The following is a 24922-nucleotide window of genomic DNA, read 5'->3' as shown; positions in this document are numbered from 1 at the left end:
CAATTTTCATAAATTTACCAGTATCCGTAGGACTTTAATGGTTCAGTATGTTCATTAAGACCAAGTAATCTATCGTTATACTAAGTAAATCATCTAATTTTAATTTTAACAAATGTCAACAAAACTACTCATTTTCTCAAACTTTGATGAATTTTTAAAATTAAACTACTTGTCGTAAAGGCGTAATATTTCAGTAAGTTCTATAAGACCATAGTATATATGGCCAAAAAAAGTTTCATAAAAATCGACTTAATTTTTTTTCAACAGTTAATTACAAGAGAACGGCTCGATATAATTTCATCTAAAACTAATCTGTATCATTCCCAACTAATATCTTTCGAACAGTTTTTGATTTTTTAAAACCGATTCGGTAGTATAAGCTTAAATGTGGACGAAAAGTTTAACACTCTTTTTCAAATAACGGCTTCAAATAATAAAGAAACGGCTCGCCAGATCGTCTCACAAAATTGACAAACTATAGTGCTCATTGAGATACATCTAATGGCTTTCAAATTTCTGAAATCGGTTCAGGCGTTTTTGAGCAAACGTCGATGAAAGCTCTAATTTTGACGAATTTTTAAAGCTAAACGAGTTGTCGTAAGGCGGTAATATTTTAGTATAACCTAGAAGACTATGGTATCTACTGCAAAAAAAAAAAACCTAAAAATCGTCAATTTTTTTTAACTTCATTACAAGAAAATGGCCCGGCAGATCTTTACCAAAAACTAATCAGCATGATTCCCAACCAATATCTTTCGAAAGGTTTTTGAATTTTCAAAATCGATTCAGAATTGCGGGCTAAAACGTGGACGAAAAAATTTTCACTTTTTTGCTATTTATATGAAACGTCTCGGCCGATCGTCACACAAAACTGACAAACGATAGTCCTCGTCGAGATACATCAAATGCCTTTTAAAATTTTGAAATCGATCCAGCCGTTTTTGAGAAAACGCACACGCACACACACACACATACTTTTTGCAAATTTGGTCTCAGTCGATTCAGAATGGCTTGAAACGTCAAGAAAACATAAAATTAGCAAATCGGATTTTTTGATGAAAACAAACTTCTTCGGGAAGTTAATTAAGTCTCCAAATACTAAAGCCTGCTGTATTATAACTCGCCTCAGATTATCCTCACCTAATATTTATATCAATATCTATACCGAATTCATATTTAGTAAATTCGGTTCTTGCATTTCCTCCTCCGTTATATAATATATAACGTTGCCGTAACCTTAAATCAATTCGGTGACAGAAAGACATAGGCGAAGCTGAATAAATCAAAGCTAAAATATAGGAAATCGAAGAGCTCTGCTTGTTTTAGAGACTGAACAGTTTTATTTAGTTTTTTCGCTGCATTTTTACGTTTTTCCGAAACATTTTTCAAATCTACGGAATCTGCGCTATGTTTATTTTATTTCAGTTTTTGTTCAGCGGTATAGTTGGCATATTTTAGCATCCGTTTCGGAGGCAAAATATATAGGAAAGGACTCATCATGCATCAAATGAGAAATTATAGCTCTAGTAGAATCGAAATAAATAAATCTGCATACTGTATTATAACCAATATAACTAAATCTTAACTCTCGTTCACATTATTTCTACATTTCAGAAGGATTAGATTAAACTTGCTTAAAGGCAAAATTACTCAATAGCCTTGTAATTGCTTCATGGATCTAAAAAACATCTAACTAGTGGGGCGCATGGCATCGTGCTTTAAGGCAAATTGCTGGAACTTCCCGTACCGTAACGAAATGTTCGGTAAAGGAATATTAAATGCTCTCAAACAGCTTATTATAAATTCTCTAATATCGCTAAATATTTATAAGAATTATATAAACTGAATTGCAAAGTTGAAATTATTTGTCTAAGGTATATTAGAAGGCTAAAACGAAAAATTCCAAATGATCTCATAAATTTGTAAATTATTATTATTATTATTATTATTATTATCATTATTACTATTATTATTATTGTTATTATTATTATTATTATTATCTTACTATTTCTATTATTGTTATTTTGTTATATTTTATTATTTTTCTAGTATTATTTTATTATTCAGAAATTTTATTTATATTATTTATTAATTTTATTTTTATTACTATTTGCTTATATTTTATATCAAATCATATTACGGATATTATTTTCATGTAAATTTTATCCTTTGCACTCTTATTTATTTAAATTTATATTATTATTTATCAATATTACTTGATGTTAATAATTTAGCAGTTGTAATAATTATTGAAATTAAAAAAAAGAAAAAAAGGTATATTAGAACTATAGTCAGAATTAAAAATAAAACTGAATTATTTTCGATATACAAAAAATTAAAAAAAAAAAAAAATTTGAAACAATTTTTTTCCAAAACCAATTATTTGGTTAAAACAAGCAGAAAGTTCTTTGAATCATTCAAATGGGACGCTTAGTTCTCACAAAAACAGCCATTTTTTGCACATTTAGCTCTGTATCTTCGAAATGGCTGGACCAGTCTTTGCCAAATACTAATAACCACTTTTCCCAATCATTACTAATTGAATGTTTTTAGATCATTCAAATCGGATGCTCCGTTCTCTCAAAAACTCGATTTCTATTTCCTGCACTCTTTGCTCTTTATCTCCGTAACTGCTGGACCTGCCTTTGCCAAAAACTAATCAGCACATCTCCCTATCAATAGGAATCGAATGTTTTTTAAACCATTCAATTCGGTTGATCCGTGCGCCCGAAAACGTGGACGAAAAATTGTATTCGTACATACATACACACACACATCCATTTTGTCTGAGGTATGCCAAAATGTTCAGAAACCTTCAAAACGTCGAAAAATGCAAAAATTTTCATTTTCGATTTTTGGCCCATTACTATAACCACCCTACGGGAAGTTAAAAATGGAATAGTTGCAGGGCGGTCGAATTAATACTTTTATTGAAATTAGCATGTATATGTCTTATTTTTCCTGTGCCACGTGTGTGTGTGTGTACATATGCTGTGTAATTTCCTCTCGTGGTTCCTTATCTCGTATTTGTGTAATTTTCGTTGGTTCGATATTAATATTAATGGGCGTCGGCAATGAAAGCTCTGTCTTATCTTATCTTTTCGCTAATGACAGACATATTCCCTCCGGCATCGTGTTGAATCTTACATTAGATGTATGATTGATAGCCTCTTAAATACATCGTACTATTTATAAGGATACGAATATGGATATAATAGGTATATATTTACAGCATTTTCTTGTACACACTATATAGTCTTACGAGCTCAGCAAACTATTTTTTTTTTTTTTAAATTGAATTCGAAATGAAATGAAATGACGACTGTTAATGTTCTGGAGATAAATTGATTTACGATTTATGATTTACATTTGATTTTGATTGCTCAGATATAACAAGATAGCAAAAATAATGAAAGTTACAGTATTTGTAATAATATATTTGAAAACGTTTAAAATTTCTCGAATATTTCATTACGGTACTAGTCCAGTCATTTGGTCGTTTTGCCGGTACAGTACTCCGGGAATTCTGAAAATTGGTAATCTTATAGATTTCGAGGTGCTCTTTACGAAAATCAACTTTGGCACCTCAAATTTGAACGGCAAGTTGCCGCCATATTGGAAAAATGGCGTCAAAAAACAGATTTTTCAAAATATCTCCTTTTTGGTTCAATCTACGATAAAAGTATCTATGTACGAAATAAACTAGATAAAATTACCTACAATTCTTTAGAAAACCGTTTTTTTGTAAAATTGATAGTTTGAGAGTAAGGCCGCCTCAAAGTCTCTGCTGCTCTCGCCGCAGTATCAAATTTCTCCATATAATAGGTTGTCAAATATCTCCCTTCCGCCTTTTTGTATTATAAACCAAGAGCAAAAAAGCGGAAGGGAGATATTTGACAACCTAATATGACAGCACTTTGAACTTGACCACATTCTCTCTAATAAATAAATATTTTCAATGTTAAATTAAGCGAATAAGATCTAGAAATAAAATAATTCAAATATTTTTCTGTTTTTTTGCTGATTTTTTAACACTTCAATAGCAAAGTAGCTAAAAACAAAATTGAACTAGAGAAAACTTTCTGTAATTTATTCATTTTTTTTTGTATTGTTAAACGAATTATTTTATTTCTAGATCTTATTCGCTTAATTTAACATTGACAATATTTATTTATTAGAGAGAATGTGGTCAAGTTCAAAGTGCTGTCATATATGGAGAAATTTGATACTGCGGCGAGAGCAGAAAAGACTTTGAGGCGGCCGTACTCTCAAACCATCAATTTTACAAAAAAAACGGTTTTCTAAAGAATTGTAGGTAATTTTATCTAGTTTAATTCGTACATAGATACTTTTATCGTAGAATCAGCCAGAAAGGAGATATTTTGAAAAAGCTGTTGTTTGACGCCATTTCTCCAATATGGCGGCAACTTGCCGTTCAAATTTGAGGTGGCAAAGTTGATTTTCGTAAAGAGAACCTCGAAATCTATAAGATTACCAATTTTCAGAATTCCCGGAGTACTGTACAGGCAACAGCCTTTTTTGCACCAAATGACTAGACTATACGGAAAGTTCCAGCAATTTGCCTAAGACACGATTAGGGTTTATACAAAAACCGACATTTTAGAAAACCGGTTTTAACCGGTTTTCGAATTTTAAATTTCCCAGAAAACCGGTTTTAATCGGTTTTCGAATTTTATATAAAAAATCAATTTTTGCTCGAATATTCTGTAATAACAAAACAAAATATTGGCAAATTTAGTGTGATTTAAAGCAGTTTTTGACAGAATTTATTTAATGTTCAATTTTATGAAATGTAAACAAATTTATTTTAATTTTAATTAATAGAACAAAGAAATAATAGTTGATGTGGATTAAATGACTTTGAAAATGATTATTCGTTATTCATGCATCATTTTCACATATAGATTATAAATATTTTAATGATAGTGAAATAAGAGTTTGAATAAATAAAACTAATACATTTTTAAATAAAAAACTATTAACTTTTAATTAAATAAGAAAATAGATACATATTGATATATAATTGTTAATGTAAATTTTAATTCTAGAAATAATTAAACAAAACCCCCAGTTTATTCTACGAACAATTTTAATTAATTAATTTCAAATATTTAATTATTTTTTAGTTAAATGAAATATGATTGCTAAAAGCTGAGCACGCCTATCGATTTGTTATTTAGAAGTGTCCTTTGTTTACTCACTAAATTTCGGCAAATGTTCCGAAATAGAAAATACTCTCTCACTTGCAACCGAACTAAAGTGTGATATAATAATTCTGGAAATTTTGTTCTTTTATTTGTGGCTTCTAGGGCTTAAAACTCTTTTTTCAAATTTGATTAGAGCAATTCACTCCTTCATCAAGAAGTCGCATTGATCTAAATTAATATATCCATTGATATAATAATCTAAATTGATATATACATTAGACAAAAGATAACACAGAACCTTTATGGGATAGAACAGACTGATATGATTCCAAATTTTATCGAACCGATATGATTCCATTTTCCATTTATACAATAAAAATCGGTTTTATCCGCTAAAACACCGGTTTTCGAATTTCATAATTTGTGTCAAAAAACCGGTTTTCGAAACCGGTTTTTGAAAACCGACAAACCCTAGACACGATGCCATACACCACTAGTTTTCGCACACATGGCAAACAAAAATAAGTTCCGTCCGCCGGTCAGAAACGGAAAATTGTACGGACAGACTGACTCACTCATTCGGCCTGTAGGTATGCAAATTGATAAAGTTTCGACGCGGCGGCAGTCGTTAAAGAGCTTTTAACGCAAATTAGTGGCTTTTTCGCGCGAATCGCCCGCTTTTTTACGTTTTCCCGACGAGCACACACTCGGGACGACATTTGCGGCGGAACGAGGAAAAAAAAACACAACTGAACCGACCGACCGCATTCGGATAGAAAAAATACATTTTATAATAATAATTATATGCATTAACGCGGAGATCACCGGAAAAGCTTCACGAGAAGGAAAAAGTTAGTCTGTTGTTCTAAACTTTTTTAACTTCCCGACGGAGACAAACAATCGGATTCACTAATTTTATGTCTGCTCGACGTTTCAAGCAATTCTGAATCGAATGAGACCAAATTTGGAAAAAGTATGTATGTGTGTGTATGTGAACAGATTTTTCGCCGTAATTCGACGTTTTCTAAAAAACGGTTGGACCGATTTCAAAAATTTAAAAGCCAATCGATGTATCACCTTGAGGACTAGAGTTCATCAATGATTTGCGCGACAATAAGCCAAGTCAGCCAAAAGGAAAATTATTTCGTCCACGTTTTAGCCCGAAATTCTGAATCCATTTTGAAAATTCAAAAACCGATCTGCCGAGCCTTTTCTTCATAATTTGAAAAAAAGTGTTAAACTTTTCGTCCACATTTAAGCTCAAACTACCGAATCGATTTTAAAAAATCAAGAATTGTTCGAAAGATATTAGTTAGGAATGATACTGACTAGTTTTAGATGAAAATCTACCGAGCCATTTTCTTGTAATTAACTGTTGAAATAAAAATTTAAGCCGATTTCTATGGAACTTTTTTTGGCGATATATATCAATGTCTTATAAAACTTACTGAATTATTACGGCCTTACAACAAGTAGTTGAATTTTAAAAATTCATTAAAGTTTGAGAAAATGAGTAGTTTTTTTGACGTTTGTTAAAATCAAAATTAGACGATTTACTTGGTATAACATATGAGTACTTGGTCCTAATGAACATACTAAAACTAAACCATTAACGTCCTACGAAAACTGGTTCAATTATAAAAATTATTAATTTGTGAAATTTTGCTTTAAGAAAATACTCCGAGAGTTAACGTGTTCGTTCGTTTTCAATTATGTGTAATTCAACTCATAAATTAATTTGTTTATTATTGATTAAGTCGATTATTTACACAAATCGGGAAGTTCATGTAAATTGCCTCAAGGCTAAATATCAATACTAACTAGTCTAAATTTCAATTACGGTTGATTAAATCAATTTCGACACCATTCGGAAAGTTCATGCAACTTGCTTTAATGCCAGTTCTTTGGTCTCATTTCATTGAGAAACACCGAGAAAACATAAAATTAGCAAACTTCTCCTCCTATCCGGAAAATTAAAAAATTGTAATAAAAAACGCAATGTTCATGAAATCTATTAACTTCTAGGTCCACTATTTAACTTATCATCCAGATTACGTAAAGACAATAACAACATTCCCCGAAACTCAAATAAAACCTAACATTTCAATTCCAATAAAACCATTACGAGTCGAAATGAAAAGCAAAGAATGAAAAAATGAAAAAATCCTTCTCGGTCCCCGCAAATATAAAATATGAATTTCATAAAGAACAAACTACGGCCGCAAGTGTTCGCAATAACCTTTTTAACTGTATATATTCTTATCACTTCGGCAAAAGTTTTATTGTAAGATATTTTATTATGCTAATAAAAAGAATGGCAGACGAAATAATGTAAAGTTCCCAGTGTAAAAATATAGATATTTTCTGATGTTTTCCTTGATTTCCTTCCTCAAAGAGGGAAAAAAACTCTTAAAGTAAACAAGTTTATTGGAGTAACAGAATGACGAGAAATTATTATATAATATGATTAGGATAGTTAATTTTGGTGTTGAATAGAAGGTAACACATCATTTAAAATAAGAATTTTTACGATATTTTCATTTTTCATAGTAGTTTTGCTAGATCATTTTATCCTACCTTGACAACTCCTACATCGAATATTTTCTTAACTATCTTTAACTAACTTTTCTTACTATGGAAAAATTATAAGGAATTTTACTCAACACTTACCAAAAGGCTAAAATTGCTTTTAACAGTATCTATGAATATGTAAGTTATGATTTTAAATAAATAATATATATGCAGGGTATCCCAGAACTCAAAGTCAAGCTGAAACGAGGTGACAGAATTGATTGTGACCATTATGAAAATGATTAGAAAATAAATTTATCCTATGCATTTTAAAAATTGTGAATTGTAGAGCTTTTGTCAAACTGTGGACATTTTTCGGTTATTGTAGTTAATTTTCATTATTTTTGTTTATTCAAACTAATTTAGGCCTGAATCATAACCGTAAATAAAATTGTTAGTGCCACAGTTAAGAACAATGACTCAATTGCTACCAAGTTTTCTAGAATTAACCCTTCTTTGCATATTTTTTTCTATTTTATTAAAATAAATCAGGGTGATGTAATTAATGCTCTAGATTAAAGAAATCCTAATGTAAATAGAAATATGTATAATGTAAAAAAACAATATGATAGAAATTTACATCATCATGCATTGCCACATATCTAGCTCAAAACTATATAAAATATATTGTTTAATAATTTAAAAAAACAATCATTATTTTTATTTAAGCACAAATTGATATCACATTTACTGAATTGGCCCATTGTAAGGAGACTCTTTTACGTTTACCTCTTTCTTGAGCATTTTTTATAAACATTCCAAGAGTTTATAATAGATCGATCGAATAGATAAAAAAATATGCAAATACCACTTTTTAGACCTCTTTGTTATATGATTTCTGTCCAAAAAGCTATCCATGAGATCTACTTCTCCATATGTTTATTGTTCGAACTTTGGCGACTAGTATGATCTTGTGCTAGGAATTTTGATTACTGACATGTAAAATAATATACCAAAAAACTTATACAAATCATAATCTGTTTCTTCAAAAAACAACACAAAAACACATTTACAAAAAAAATCTCTGCCATATATTACAAGTGGAACTACTTCATAGTGATGTAAATTTCCTTTCACGTAGTTTTGAGAACGTTGTTCACAGTGTTTTGATATAAAATGTACATTAAACAACAAAAACATGAAAACATACCCTTTTCTCATTCATTTTCACTTTTACTGTATTTTATATCTTTGTTTACTCCCTTATAACAAACTAAGAACTCGCTCTTTTTATCCAGTCACAACAAACAGCGAAATAACAAGTTCTAGTCTAGTCCTGGTATTTAACAGTGACGTTTGCTATTTTTTTTTAAAATTGCCTTTTGTTGTACGCAATAGTCGCTTAAAATGTTGCCAGCAGTAACAAATTTACAGTACAAGGATTTTTAGTACCTTTTTTTGTTGACTAAATATTATGATTGAAATTTCCATCACCATGCAAAGAAGGGTTAAACAAATTTCAATCCCTGCATCGTATGAAACAGAGTATGCACACGTTTTACCGAGTAATAGTTTCGCGTCAGTTGTCGTCTCGAGTGCAGACTCAGACTTTCCGTCGGTTTTTGGGGTTTTGTACAACGGTTTTGTCTCATCTATGCACAACTTATGTATCCTAGTATATCCTAGTGTATTCCTGTCTATCCTGTGTATCCTGTGTATCCTTTATCCTGCGTCTGTGTTTGTCCTAGCGAATAAGTATTCGCAAAGTTGTCGGAACACGTACTCTGCATTAGCCCAGGCAGAGGCAGCCAGGGCCCCCGTTGAATTTGCGTGAAATAGTTTGTCGAACAAATTTCAAATGTATGGGTCTGATAGAGAATGTCATCATAGATGTGAAGAACGATTTATATCAAAAAGGATTAAAGCAGATGATATGTCAGAGAAGTGATAAAAAGTGCTCCTAGCCGTCGTCTATGAACTGAGAGTGCAACATTTTGATTTACTACCACCTAATGATTGTCCTATTCTAATTTTGACATATTTTTCATTAATATGCATTTCATATTCTATTTCCCGAAGGAGAGTTTATGTATTCATAAAAAACCCGATTTGCTTATTTTAAGTTTTCTAGACGTTTCAAGTCATTCTGAATCGAATGAGACCAAATTTGGAAAAAGTATGTGTGTGTGTGCATGTGAACAAATTATTAACTTCCCGTAGGGTAAGTTATTGTAATGGGCCGAAAATCGAAATTGAAAATTTTTACATTTCTCGACGTTTTGAAGGTTTCTGAACATTTTGGCATACTTAAGAAAAAATGGATGTGTGTGTGTGTGTATGCATGTATGGATACAAATTTCCAGTCACGTTTTCGGGCGCACGGATTAACCGATTTGAATGGTTTAAAAAACATTCGATTCCTATTTATAGGGAGATGAGCTGATTAGTTTTTGGCAAAGGCTGGTCCAGCAGTTACGGAGATAAAGAGCAAAGAGTGCAGAAAATAAAAATTGAGTTTTTGAGAGAACGGAGCATCCGATTTGAATGATTTAAAAAACATTCAATTAGTGATGTTTTTGGCGAAGGCAGGCCCAGGCATTTCGAAGATACGGAGCTAAATATGTAAGAAATGGCAGTTTTTGAGAGAACTAAGCGTCCGATTTGAATGATTCAAAGAACTTTCTGCTTGTCTTAACAAAATAATTGATTTTGGAAAAAAAATTTTTGTTTCAACTTTTTTTTTTTTATTTTTTTGTATATCGAAAATAATTCAGATTTTATTTTTAATTCTGACTATAGTTCTAATATACTTTACAAATAATTTCAACTTTGCAATTCAGTTTATATAATTCTTATAAATATTAGACAATGTTACAACATTAATAATAATCTATTTGAAAACATTCAGTATTCCTGTAATATTTCGTTACGGTACGGGAAGTTCCAGCAATTTGCCTTAAGGCACGATGCCATACACCCCACTAGTTTATTAATATGCATTTCATATTCTATTTCCCGAAGGAGAAGTTTATGTATTCATAAAAAACCCGATTTGCTTATTTTAAGTTTTCTAGACGTTTCAAGTAATTCTGAATCGAATGAGACCAAATTTGGAAAAAGTATGTGTGTGTGTGCATGTGAATAAATTTTTGAACCTTTTGACAATGTTTACTTAAAAACTGCTGATTTGCTGATAAAACCTGGTTTCAAAAGTTTAAAAGACGTTTTGCGGGACGATCAGCCAAGCCGTTTCTTTGTAAATAGCAGAAAAGTGAAAAACGTACCGTCCACGTTTTAACCCGCAATTCTGAATCGATTTTAAAAATTCAAAAACAATTCAAAAGATATTATTCGGGAGTCGTGCTGATTAATTTTGGTCAAAGATCGATCGAGCCGTTTCTTCGCAATTAAAATGTTGAAATTTTTTTCGTAAAATTTCATTTTGATAGATATCATGGTCCTAAAAAACATAATAAAATTGTACAGCCATACGGCATGTAGTTTAAATTAAAATATTCATCAAAGTATTGTAAAAAAAAATATTGTAGTTAAAATGTGTGTGAAAAGTTGCTTTTGTGATGTGCAAATCAAACTAAGTCGAACATTTTTAATTCATTTAAATTTGTGCAAATTAAATAATATAATTACAGAAAGTTTAAATGTGTTTGAGAAAATTCAACTGAAAATCGCAATGTTTAGGAGATAAATTGATTTATGATTTACATTCGATTTGGTCAGATATATAATTAAGATAGTAATAATATATTTGAAAACATTCAAAATTTCTCGAAAATTTCATTACGGTACGGAAAGTTCCAGCAATTTGCCTTAAGGCACGATGCCATACACCACTAGTTTAAATTGACAATATTCTTACCTAATCAGTCTGTTACCTCATTAGCCGATCTTTACTAAAAATAATCAGCGCGATTTCTAACTGAAATATTCGAACAGTACATATTTAAAACTCAAAATAGTTTTTTGATTTTTCTTCATCGGTTAAAATAAATTAGTCTTTATCATGCAATTGTTACTATCGTCTATAATATCTGCTCGACTAATATTTCCAGAACTCCTTCCTTCGCCATAAACGTAAATGTACCTCTCCATACAATTCTCTCTATGTATTTACATATGTTCGTCGTTATCATTATTATCATTATGTTCCAGTCAGAATAATTGTCAAAGCTCCTGACGAGTTTGTACGCAGAAACGTGACGAATATACACGTGTGTGGGAGGAGTATTTGTGCGGATATGTATGTATATATGTATGTATGTATGTATGTATGTATGTTCTCTAAACTAAGACGTGATAGATGTGCACGATTATACTCGTATGCGGGCTAGATAAAATATGTGGTTTGAGGAGTAAATTTAATCGAAACTAGGTTATGACGGCCATTGGGTTGCCTTTTAACAAAAGTATATCGAAAACTAGTCGTACGTGGCGTCTTGCCCTAAGGAAAGTTCCCAATATGATTAACTGGTAAATAATATATCGATTATGTCGATAATAACTTTGAAATTTAGCAACAACCTCTGAAATTGTGTCGATAAAATTTTGAAATTTTGCTACAGCCAATCCAAACTTTAATTATTATGTATTTATAATTAAGCCACTTACTATTTTACTATGAAATTCTAGAAATGTGTTATATTGACTTAATCAATTGAAATTGATATTTAGATATTTAGATAAAATTTTCAACTGTTTATTTCGAAAATCAAGTTTTCGCTTTTCATAATATCTAAATATTGCGATTTTCAGTTGAATTTTCTCAAACACGTTTAAATTTTTTGCAATTATATTATTTAATTTCCATAAATTTAAATGAATTAAAAATGTTTGACTTAGTTTGATTTGCACATCACAAAAGCAATTTTTTACACAAATTTTGACTACAATTTTTTTTTTACAATACTTTTATGAATATTTTAATTTAAACTACAGTTTTTGAGTAAACATTGTCAAAAGGGTCAAAAATTTATTCACAAGCACACACACATATACTTTTTCCAAATTGGGTCTCATTCGATTCAGATTAACTTGAAACGTCTAAAAAGCTTAAAATAAGCAAATCGGGTTTTTTATGAATACATAAACTTCTTCTTTGGGAAAAAGAATATAAAATGCATATTAATGAAAAATATGTCAAAATTAGAATAGGACAATCATTGGGTAGTGGTAGTAAATCAAAATGTTGCACTCTCAGTTCCTAGGCGACGGTTAATTTTTAATACTTTTCTGACTTAATCAAACTTAATACTTCATCAAACAAAGAATAAAATTTGTTTGATGTATCGCCCTCAAAAACACATATATATATATATATATATATATATATATATTCAATAGATAAGTCCTGGATTTTTTCAATATATTGATTGTTTCTTTTCCGAACAGTAAATCCAATAATAAAAAACATTATTTTATTATTATTTTAGTTTATTTATTAGTTTTTTATTATTGGATTTACTGTTCGGAAAAGAAACAATCAATATATATATATATATATATATATATATATATATATATATATATTTTGTAGAGTTTCGAACAAGAATCCAAAAATAATACAAAATAAAAAACAAGAAAAGTTTTTAAAAAAACAATTTCTTTATTTAATTATTTGTTTATTGTCGACGTTTCGGAACTAGGTACGTTCCATCTTCAGGACATCTGTCAAGAAACATGATCTTGATGAGATTTTAGCAAACAATATGTTTAGGAAAAGAAAATAGATTTTTCTTAAATAATGAATTAAATTGTAAAAAATATAATAATGTACAGAAATATGATAATATGTTCAAAATAAAAATGATAAAAATAAATGAGTGGATTATCAGAACAGGATATTAAACATAATAGAAATTTTTTTGAAAGTTATGGAAATTTTTTTAAAGAAAAGGTTAATGACAAAGTTGAATTAATTACCTGTATGTTTGAATATTTGTTAGCACTTTTTCACTAAACAAGCTTTTTTAACAAAAATGATTTTGTGAGTTAATTTTCCGCCGAATAATTAGATTTTGTAAATCAAAATTACTAAAAAATTTGTCTTTTTTAAAATTATTATTTGAAAACACAAATAATATTATTCTCTGGATGTTGTTCGATTGGCTTTCGAAAATTAACTAAATGAAACTGGTGTGCCACACCAGTTAATTTTCGAAAGCCAATCGAACAACATCCAGAGAATAATATTATTTGTGTTTTCAAATAATAATTTTAAAAAAGACAAATTTTTTAGTAATTTTGATTTACAAAATCTAATTATTCGGCGGAAAATTAACTCACAAAATCATTTTTGTTAAAAAAGCTTGTTTAGTGAAAAAGTGCTAACAAATATTCAAACATACAGGTAATTAATTCAACTTTGTCATTAACCTTTTCTTTAAAAAAATTTCCATAACTTTCAAAAAATTTTCTATTATGTTTAATATCCTGTTCTGATAATCCACTCATTTATTTTTATCATTTTTATTTTGAACATATTATCATATTTCTGTACATTATTATATTTTTTACAATTTAATTCATTATTTAAGAAAAATCTATTTTCTTTTCCTAAACATATTGTTTGCTAAAATCTCATCAAGATCATGTTTCTTGACAGATGTCCTGAAGATGGAACGTACCTAGTTCCGAAACGTCGACAATAAACAAATAATTAAATAAAGAAATTGTTTTTTTAAAAACTTTTCTTGTTTTTTATTTTGTATTATTTTTGGATTCTTGTTCGAAACTCTACAAAATATACACAAATCCAAGACTCTACCATTCAATATATATATATATATATATATATATATATATATATATATATATATATATACTAGCATGAGCGGCAACCTTAGAAGTCATTCTCATATTTCGATAACTTATTATCGACTTCAAGTCGATTATTTTAACATGTCGGGAAGTTGATGGAACTATCCTCAAGGCCACTCGCATCTAGCTAATTTCATAAAATCGCAAATATCACAAATCGTTGTCCTCGCCTCTTGTCGATTATTATTCCGTCAATAACTTATTTATATGACGTCATCGACGACCGATGTGACAAAAATAGAAACGCCTCCACCGATTCTGATAGAAGTCCTCGATGGAGAAGACGTCATGGAGTGATAAACTATCTTTCACAGCAATGGCTAATGCATTGTTCGTGTTCCGGGGATTCCGGGGATTCCGGGGGAGAGAACGAACGCACATTATATAAGACCTCTATTCAAAATAGACACCGTGTCGACGTAATATAATCTAATTAACTGCTTAATTAGACACTCAAGGATGTGCATTCTTAATTGGAGAATGAGCACGAATATAGGGGGTTTTATGGCAAGTTTATTATTATACCTTTTGGCAAGTGGGATTAAATGAATTTCTTCTAGTGGATTTAGTTTAACAACGATATTATAATTTTCTTTAAGGAGATGTTCGTTTTCTCGACGTTGCAAGTCGTTCTGAATCGAATGAGACCAAATTTGAAAAAATTGTGTGTGTGAGAGCCAAGTTACGACATTTCGTCGGCGTTTTCACAAGAACTGCTGAATCGATTTCAAATATTTAAAGCCATTCGATGAATCAAATTAATAGTCAAGTAATTATTAACTTCCCGTAGGGTAAGTTATTGTAATGGGCCGAAAATCGGAATTGAAAATTGTAACATTTCTCGACGTTTTGAAGGTTTCTGAACGTTTTGGCATACCTCAGAAAAAATGGATGTGTGTGTATGTGTGTGTGTGTGTGTGTGTGTATGTATGTATGGATACAAATTTCCAGTCACGTTTTCGGGCGCACGGATCAACCGATTTGAATGGTTCAAAAAACATTCGATTCCTATTGATAGGAAAAAGAACTGATTAGTTTTTGGCTAAGGCAGGTCCAGCCGTTTCGGAGATACGGAGCAAAGAGTGCAGAAAATAGAAATCGACTTTTTGAGAGAACGGAGTATCCGATTTGAATGATCTAAAAAACATTCTATTTGTAATGATTGGGAGAAGTGGTTATTAGTTTTTGGCAAAGGCAGACTCAGCCATTTCGAAGATACGGAGCTAAATATGTAAAAAATGGCAGTTTTTGAGAGAACTAAGCGTCCGATTTAAATGATTCAAAGAACTTTCTGCTTGTCTTAACAAAATAATTAATTTTGGAAAAAAAATTGTTTCAACTTTTTTTTTTTTTAATTTTTTGTCTATCGAAAATAATTCAGATTTTATTTTTAATTCTGACTATAGTTCTAATATACTTTACAAATAATTTCAACTTTGCAATTTAGTTTTTATAATTCTTATAAATATTAAACAATGTTACAATATTTATAATAATCTATTTGAAAACATTCAGTATTCCTCGAACATTTTGTTACGGTACGGGAAGTTCCAGCAATTTGCCTTAAGGCACGATGCCATAATTGTCTCAAGACAGAATTCCACTTACAGCTAGTTCATTATTTCTTTGTGTCTCAATTTGCTTGCCAGTACAGTTCTCTTCTATAAAATTGTTTAGTGTATATTAAAATTTGTCAGGTTTTAAAATGTTTGTATAATATAAAAACTACTAAAATAAATTTACATAAAGAGTGATTAATTTAAGAGTTGTTGTTTCTATACATAAAGTGCAATCTAGGTAATTTAGAACGCAATTATTGCCATTTCTAACTTGTTTTTTAACAACTTTCTGAATTAATGCAATATCGTCCTAATTTGCTATAATTTGTATATTTTATGGTAATAATTTCTATTTCGAGACTCTAGCTTTATTAATTAACTAGCTGACCCGGCAAACTTTGTTTTGCTAAATAAGGTATATTCTAAATCATTTCTAGAGAATCAAAAAATTTGACTCTGAGCAAATATAAACTATATTGTGAAAACCATAACAATTATATCACAACAAATAAGACATATCAAACGAACAATTATCTGACTACGTTCAGTAAACTGACTTCTACTTCATCATTGTAGAAATGTGCTGTTTTGATGTTTTCCAAAAATTTGTTATCTAGACCTTTTTATCCTATATGCGGGGTAACTTGTAACGGGCAGGTGGCAAAAGGTTTAAAGCCTTATTATAATTTTAAAGGTATTTTACAAAATAATTACATTTTTAACTAATGCTAAAAAACTACCAACGGAAGAAAATACTTTTATTATAGATTTTCAAAGATTACCGTTTATCTCCCCCACTTCAAAGATTACACAGGTCAACACAGAAAATGGTGCAAACGATTTTAATACTGTTTTTAAGTATATTTGGGGCGCTGATTTCAAAAATGACATTGGTTTTTTTCTATGAGCTTTAGTTTTCAAGATACGATATATATGATATATTTTACGATATTAGGTGCGCAACTAAGTTCTCGCTGTTTTTTGGATGAAAATTTAACTTTATTATAAAAATATTTCATCAGTTGGGTTCGATACAGTTCTCCAGTGATGGTTTCACTCGGTTTCAACAGCTCATAACAAATAACACCGGCCTGGTCCCACCATATGTAGAGCTTAATCTTCGCAGTGAATATTCGGCCAAACCGAGATTTTCTCCTCTTTTGATTGCTGTAATGTATTCATTTTTTATCACCTGTCACGATGTGATGAAGAACCTCTTATTTTCTCGCCGCTGGAGCAGTTGTTTACAGGCGAAAAAACGACGCTCGACGTCTCTTGGCTTCAACTCACAAAGAACCGAAATTTCTTGCTTCTAAATCATCCCCAACGCATGCAATAGCTTGGAAATGGCTTGATGGGTAACTCCCAATTCTGAAGCAAGATCTTCTTGAGTTTGGCACGAATCCTATTCGAGCAAGGCCTTCAATTTAGCGTTTTTGATGGTTTTAGCCTTCCTTCACGAGGGTGGTCGCCAACATCAAAATCGCCATTTTTGAAGCGACAAAACCCCTCACGGCATGTTGTTTCGCTCAGAGCAACATTTCCGTAGCTCTCGATGCACTTCCGCTGCCGTTTTTTTGAATGGAAGACGAAAATCAACACTCCCCGCAAATGACGATTGTTTGGACATATTCACTCAACCAGAAGTATATAATGCAAAAACGAAATCAATTATGTTCCACCGCAGTCTGTTTACCTACTCTAAGCTTGCTTCAAGACGTTTTGGATTTGTCAAAATCGACCAACCCTTACTGATAGAGCCATATACTGACAAACAGCGAGAACTTAGTTGCGCACCTAATATAAGGAACGAAAGTACAAAATAGTAATACAATTCAGAATGTTATTTTAATGAGATATGCCTACTAGTACATACAAACTTACAAGACCCATTCGGCCTTAGTTGGGACATTAGTTGATACTGTGAAAAGTTCTTTTCCGTGACGACCTCGAATGGACCTGGTTTCGGCAAATTCTTTGTATCTCAAAAACTAGAGCTGATACAAAAAAATGGTTTGCAGATTTGAAATCAGCGCAAAAAATACTATAAGAATCAGCTCTAACATTTGATGCACCAAAAAAAAAATGTTTTTTTGTTGGCCTGTGTTATCGTTTTCAAATCAAGTTTGTAGCTGGCTATACTTCTTTTTTCCTCTACTTTCAAATATTGTTGTTAAACAATGCTTAACTTTACTGATTTTTGGCACATCGGTGGTGGACCTTTTTAATCCCGGACCTTCATATATTAATATGAATTCTGCGATAAATTATGGGAAATTATAATTGGAAAAATGTTATTCAACAAAATGTCCATTTGATCGATACCAAATTTAGGTTCTGAATTTAAATAAGATAAATAAAAAATAATATAACCTAAAAAATGTTTTATAAATACCAATGAGTATATAATTATACAAATGAGATCTTTCAGGGCACCGTGTTTGAGAAAAATATGCCAAAAAGTGCATTTTCATATTAACATATCAAAAAAGTTTATATTTTGAGTCTCTAGTAACACTTGCGGCCCGTTTACTAACGTTTTTGTATATAAAAAAAACTACTACAAATTTATCATAAATAAATAATATTCGCGTAAAACATCCTATTAAACGTAATTGAACATCATCTGTCAAAAGCGTTTGACATTTCACGAAATTACCACCGCCCATTGTTTTATTTAAATTACGCTTCTACAAAAATTTTCAAATTAAAAATGTAAAGTTTCTAAGCGGATTTGAAATAATTTCTCACCTTTTGGACTTTCTCTGGATTGGCATGAATTTTTCAAGGCTAAGATTGGCCAAATCGATTCAGCCGTTTTCGAGTTTTATTCGGACATTTGAAAGAGAACTCCATTTTTATATAACACTACAAAAAGTAAGACAAGGTTAGAGAAAATATGTTTTTTCAGCCCTTCAACTTTCATTTTCAAACCATAAATATTTTTGACAATGAGATAAAAAAGAAAATCTCGTTTCTTATTTAATTTCTAATTAAATAATACTCTTTCGTGTTTCAGACACGTTTAACAAATTTTCTTTCATTTTCGAATTAGCGCTTTTGTTTGTGCCAGACAAGTTTGTGTTGTTTTATTTAAAGATAATCTAGAATGAAAAAGTAATTTTGTACAAAACTCTTTAGTTTAGGCACTGTAAATGAATCTTGTACATTTCTAATTAATCCGTGTGTTAAATGTTCTTTATATGAAAGATGCTCTGTATTATTACTTAGATATTAAATTCAGGTGTATAATATTGATATCTGCACATAATCGTCGAAATGGCATTTGCCATTTTCCCGAGAAAGAGATCAAAAACTTATATAACGCCTCAGAAAAGTATCAGAACAAGAAGAGAAGTCCATGTCAGAGTTTGAATTATGCGCATACATGCATGATGCTAAATTCTGAAACTTTTTTTTATTTTCTATGTTTGTAAAATAAACTTATTCGATCTTATAGGGGTAGTAGTATGAAGAAAAAAATTATATTTTCTAAACAAATCATATTTTATTGAAATGAAATTTTTGTTATAATAATTTAAATTGACAATGTTTTCGCTTAATCAGTCGGTTATTACCTAATTAGCCGATCTTTACTAAAAAGTAATCAGCGCGATTTCTAACTGAAATATTCAAACTAGAGTTTATACAAAAACCGACATTTCAGAAAACCGGTTTTCGAATTTTAATTTTGCTAAAAAAAACGGTTTTAACCGGTTTTCGAATTTTATATAGAAAATAAATTTTTGCTCGAATATTCAGTAAGTTATCCGAAAATTTAGTGTAATTTAGAGCAGTATTTCACTGAATTTATTTATTGTTCAATTTTATAGATAGTAAACAAAATTATTTTAATTTTAATTAGTAGGACTAAAAAATAATAGTTTATCTTGATTAAATAACTTTGAAAATAATTATTCGTTATTCATGCATCATTTTCTCATATAAGGATGAAAATATTTTTTATGAAAGTGAAAGGAAAGTTTTTGAATAAATAAAATATACATTTTTAAATAAAAAAATTCATTAAATTAAAAGAAAACAAAAAAATATTAGATACATGTTGATACATGCTGTGATACATACGTTTTAATAAATACTCTCATTATGAGACATATGCACATCAAATGCTCCCAAATTATGCTTAATTGTTTTTAAAGCCTGATATAATAATTCTAAGTTTTTGTTCTTTAATTTGTGGCTTCTAAGGTTCAAAACTCTTTTTTTAAGTTTGAGTAGAGGAAGCTACTTCTTCAAGAAGAAGTCACACTGATTTAAATTAATTTATACACTGGTCAAAATCTAAATTAATATATACAAAACCTTTCTGGGAACCATTGCAGACTGATAAGCTATCAAATGCTATTGAACCGATATGATTTCAAGAATCAAAACGCTTTCATCTATCTTTTATATTTGGGTATATTTGTCATTTTCTATTTATACAGTGAAAACTGACTTTTTTCACTAAAAACCCGGTTTTCGAATTCCATAATTTTTGCCAAAAACCGGTTTTTAAAACCGGTTTTTGAAAACTGACAAACCCTAATTCCAGTACATATTTAAGAGCTGAAACTTTCAGAGAATTGTTATTTTATCAATTTAGAACCATTTGAGCTCTTGAAAGCAAGGAAATTTAAAAATGTCCATATTAAGGACCACCCTAATATAAATAAATAAATATATATATATATATATATATATATATATATATATATACACATAAGCGATATATAATGTTTGATCTAGTTTATTGCAATTTCTGGTCCATCTGTTCAACAAACAAACTATCGTAGCTTCATCATTCAACTCAACATACTGTGTATCGTATTTTTATAATTTCTTTTACTTTTATTCAACTTTTTTGTTAATTTTTTTTTTATTCCATACATATAAAACGGACGATATGATCAAAGATAGAAAGATAGATAGATAGATAGAAAACGTGGGCGAGTTCTTTCTTCCATTTCGCATAGAGATTTTGCTTGACTGGTTTATTTTCTTAGAATAAATAAACGCTTGCTGAAGCTTTTGAGGAGGACTACGACTACGACGACTACGACGACTACGAGACGATATTTCCACGCCACTTCAGCACACCTATCTATCGATACTTTATCGATATAGTCGATCTATTGTAGGTATCTCATTGGGAGCAATAACGGAACAAGGGAATATTTTTGTATTTAATTTAAAGAAAAAACTAGTGGTGTATGGCATCGTGCCTTAAGACAAATTGCTGGTACTTCTCGTACCGTAATGAAATATTCGAGAAATTTCAAACGTTTTCAAATATATTATTACAAATACTGTAACTTTCATTATTTTTGCTATCTTATTGTTATATCTAAGCAAATCCAATGTAAATTATAAATCAATTCATCTCCAGAACATTAACAATCGTCATTTCATTGCGAATTCAATTTCAAAAAATTGTTGCCTAATTTACACTGAAAAAGTGCATTTGCAAATTATTATGATCGATATTTTCACTTATACTGTGCTTAGCTTCGCGACATTTTCACATTTTTCACAAAACAGTCTAAAGGCACTTGGGTAAACATTTGAACCATAGTGGCGCTTAGACTGTGCTTAGCCTGGGTGATTTTTTGAATTTTTAATTCAAAATTAGAAAAATATTTTGAAAAAAACAATTAGAAACAAAAATTTTTTTTCCAAAAGCAATTATTTTGTTGAAACAAGCAGAAAGTTCTTTGAATCAATTAAATCGAACGCTTAGTTCTCTCAAAAACTGCCATTTTTTTAACATTTAGCTCTGTATCTCCGAAACCCCTGACCTCCCTTGCCAAAAACTAATAACCACTTTTCCTCGGAATTACGAACTGAATGTTTTTTGAATCACACAAATCGGATGATCCGTTCTCTCAAAAACTCGATTTGTATTTTCTGCACTCTGCTCCATATCTCCGTAACGACTGGACCTGCCTTTGCCAAAAACTAATCAGCACATCTCCCTATCAATAGGAATCGAATCGAATTTTGAACCATTCAAATCAGTTGATCCGTGCGCCCGAAAACGTGACTGGGAAATTGTATCAATACACACATATATATTATATATTAGATATATATATATACACACACATAAATTTTTTTTGAGCTATGCCAAAACGTGCAGAAACCTTCAAAAGTCGAAAAATGTAAAAATATTCAATTTCGATTTTCGGCCCATTACAATAACTTACCCTACGGGAAGTTAAAAATAAGAAAATTGACCACAAAATTTTAAAAATTGGACAACTCATGAAAAAAACAAATGGATTTTCAGGAAATATTTTAACTTTTTCATAACCATTATGGATTGGTTTATACCATGTTTTCTATAGAAAGTGTATAAAACTTCCAGTTTGCTGTATTTACAAAATATAGACAAACTAATGAAGTTTATTGTTTTTATAATACTTCATTGTATATAGCATTCAAACAACACATCCTTATACACTTAAAGTATTAATATTTTTGATTCTCTAGAAATAGTTTAAAATATACCTTACTTAGCAAAACAACGTTTGCCGGATTTCCAACGTTTTCTAACTAAAACGTATAATTAATTCGAGCTTTATTGCTATTATATAAAGTCCATATTAAATTACAAGCACTCACTGTATACTCCTTCTATACGATTATTCGGATTATGATAAATCTTTCGGAAGTTTGTTAAGGAAATTTTCTAGGATGTATGTGATTATAAAGTACTGGGATATATGTGCAATATTGTAGAAATAAATGGAAAAAAATGTAAAAGACGACATTTGTTTGCATTGAAAACAAATGAATACTATCATCTGCCAAAAATTTGAATTTACTTATGAACCTATACAATATTAGAAGATGTATAATAAATTTATGATGTGAATAAGAAAAATGAAATGTTTTGGCATTATTATTGCCAAAAAGCAGCTGAGGCGTGCCAGAAATTAAAATAACATAAAATACAGTACATGTATGGCAGATTGAATGATGAATAAGATATGACAAATTGATTCATTTAAAATATGAAATTAAGTAAGTTTTAATCAGAGCCGGTCATACCTTTAATACGATGCATGCGAAAAATACGAGTGCACGCCTTAGGGGGCGCCAACAAAAGATTCGGATATTAAATTTTCAATATAGTTTTTTTTCAATATATAATTTCTTTGCTAATTTTACTAATCTTTCCACAATATTTTAAAAATACGTTAAAATTTTACTTTAGAACAACAAATGGGAAAGTAAAGATGAATACATACAATTCGACTCTCACGATATCGATTAAGAGAAGTTAAGATGCAATTTTGGATATATTAAATAATAAAAAATTGATTGAGTTATGTTATGATTATTGTTATGTTATACCGTTTAAAAGACTTCAATTTCCAATATTACAATGTGGGAATTGAGACTCATCGTTTTATTTAAAGCAGTTCTGCATTTAACATCGCTCATATTATCAAATGTATATGCATTTTGACGTGAAGAGTAGTTTAAAAAAACAATAATGATTATTTTTAGGTAAACGGTAAATCTTAGTATATTATATTAAAAAATTGTAGACATGGATACAGGACAACGTCTGTCGGTTTATCTAGTGTATATATAATACTGTATAAAATTAAAGGTCCATTATAAAATACCTCTTACCTTAAACTCCCATCCGGCCGAGTTTGTTTTACGATCGTCCGCCGCCGCCGCGGGACGCTCGCTGCTGCTGCTGCGTTAGGTACCTTCCCCCCCGCCTTACCGCTTTACCGCCTTACCGCCGCCTTCACCTGTTCTGGAAAAGAAGCAACTATTATTTTTATTTCGCCCAAGTGGCCTCTGAGAACAAACTCGCCCGCAATGATTGTAAATATCTGCGTGAATGTGCGACCCGGGCGCACGTAATGCATATTATGCCATAAATTCAACAGAACCGGTACATAAATATACTTGTACTGTACACACACGATTAAATATACAAATATATATATATTATATATATATATATATATATATATATATCGGAGCAGTGTACTACATAAGAATTATCGATAAAGTTTTACCGATTAAGCAGGAGAAATGAATATAATCCAATGTTTTATTGAGGAACTTTTCAAATTCAAGCCGAGAGAAAATTTTGTATTGGATTACGAGCAGATATTTTATACGAAAATGTATACCTATGCGAATTCAATACTATGTATAAATATTATCATTTTTAAGACTTCAATTAATCATTTTATACAAAACTGCAAACATATAGACGTACATATGCTATCCTATATATAAAATAATTTGTATTTTTGTAGAATCATTGTAAAGCATTTTATTTTTTTTAGGAATGTTTTTAAAATGACTGAAAGAAAGACTTAGCAAAATTGAAAACTAATAGAAAAAGTTGATAAAAATGAATTTCATAGAAACCGAATTAGATACTGTATATATAATAATATATATAATATAATTATTTATGTGAATTTGCTATTTTTAAGACTCCAATTATTTTATTATTGTTATATTTATGTTTAATTACCGTAGGGTAAGTTACAGAAATCGCAAAAAATCGAAAATGAAAATTTTTGCATTTCTCGACGTTTCAAAGGTTTCTGAATATTTTGGCATACCTTAGAAAAAATGGATGTATGTGTGTGTGTGTGTGTGTTCGGATACAAATTTCGTCGACGATTTCGAGAACACCGATCAACCGATTTTAATAATTAAAAAACATTCGATTCGTAATGATAAGGAGACGTGCTGATTAGTTTTTGGTAAAGGCAGGTCCAGCCGTTTCAGAGATGTGAAGCAAAGAGTGCTAAAAATAGAAATCGAGTTTTTGAGAGAACTAAGCATCCGATTTGAATGATTCAA

At 30.2% G+C, this 24922-nt stretch overlaps 1 long non-coding RNA gene across 1 annotated transcript in view; it reads right to left on the bottom strand.

Annotated features, from left to right (window-relative positions):
- Positions 1–23839, bottom strand: part of LOC113371940 — a 57566-nt gene extending 33727 nt beyond the window's left edge. Inside the window, exon 1 of the long non-coding RNA XR_003366680.1 lies at positions 23717–23839. This is a non-coding gene — a long non-coding RNA (uncharacterized LOC113371940). The remainder of the gene's footprint in view (positions 1–23716) is intronic.
- Positions 23840–24922: the final 1083 nt, after the last annotated feature.

This window comes from Ctenocephalides felis, unplaced genomic scaffold, assembly GCF_003426905.1.
Source record: "Ctenocephalides felis isolate EL2017-DRISC unplaced genomic scaffold, ASM342690v1 CF-g0.4_SCAFFOLD_00845, whole genome shotgun sequence".
In the NCBI taxonomy this organism is placed as follows: domain Eukaryota; kingdom Metazoa; phylum Arthropoda; class Insecta; order Siphonaptera; family Pulicidae; genus Ctenocephalides; species Ctenocephalides felis.
Note: the sequence above shows the minus strand (reverse complement) of the source record. Positions and strands in the feature narration are given on the sequence as shown.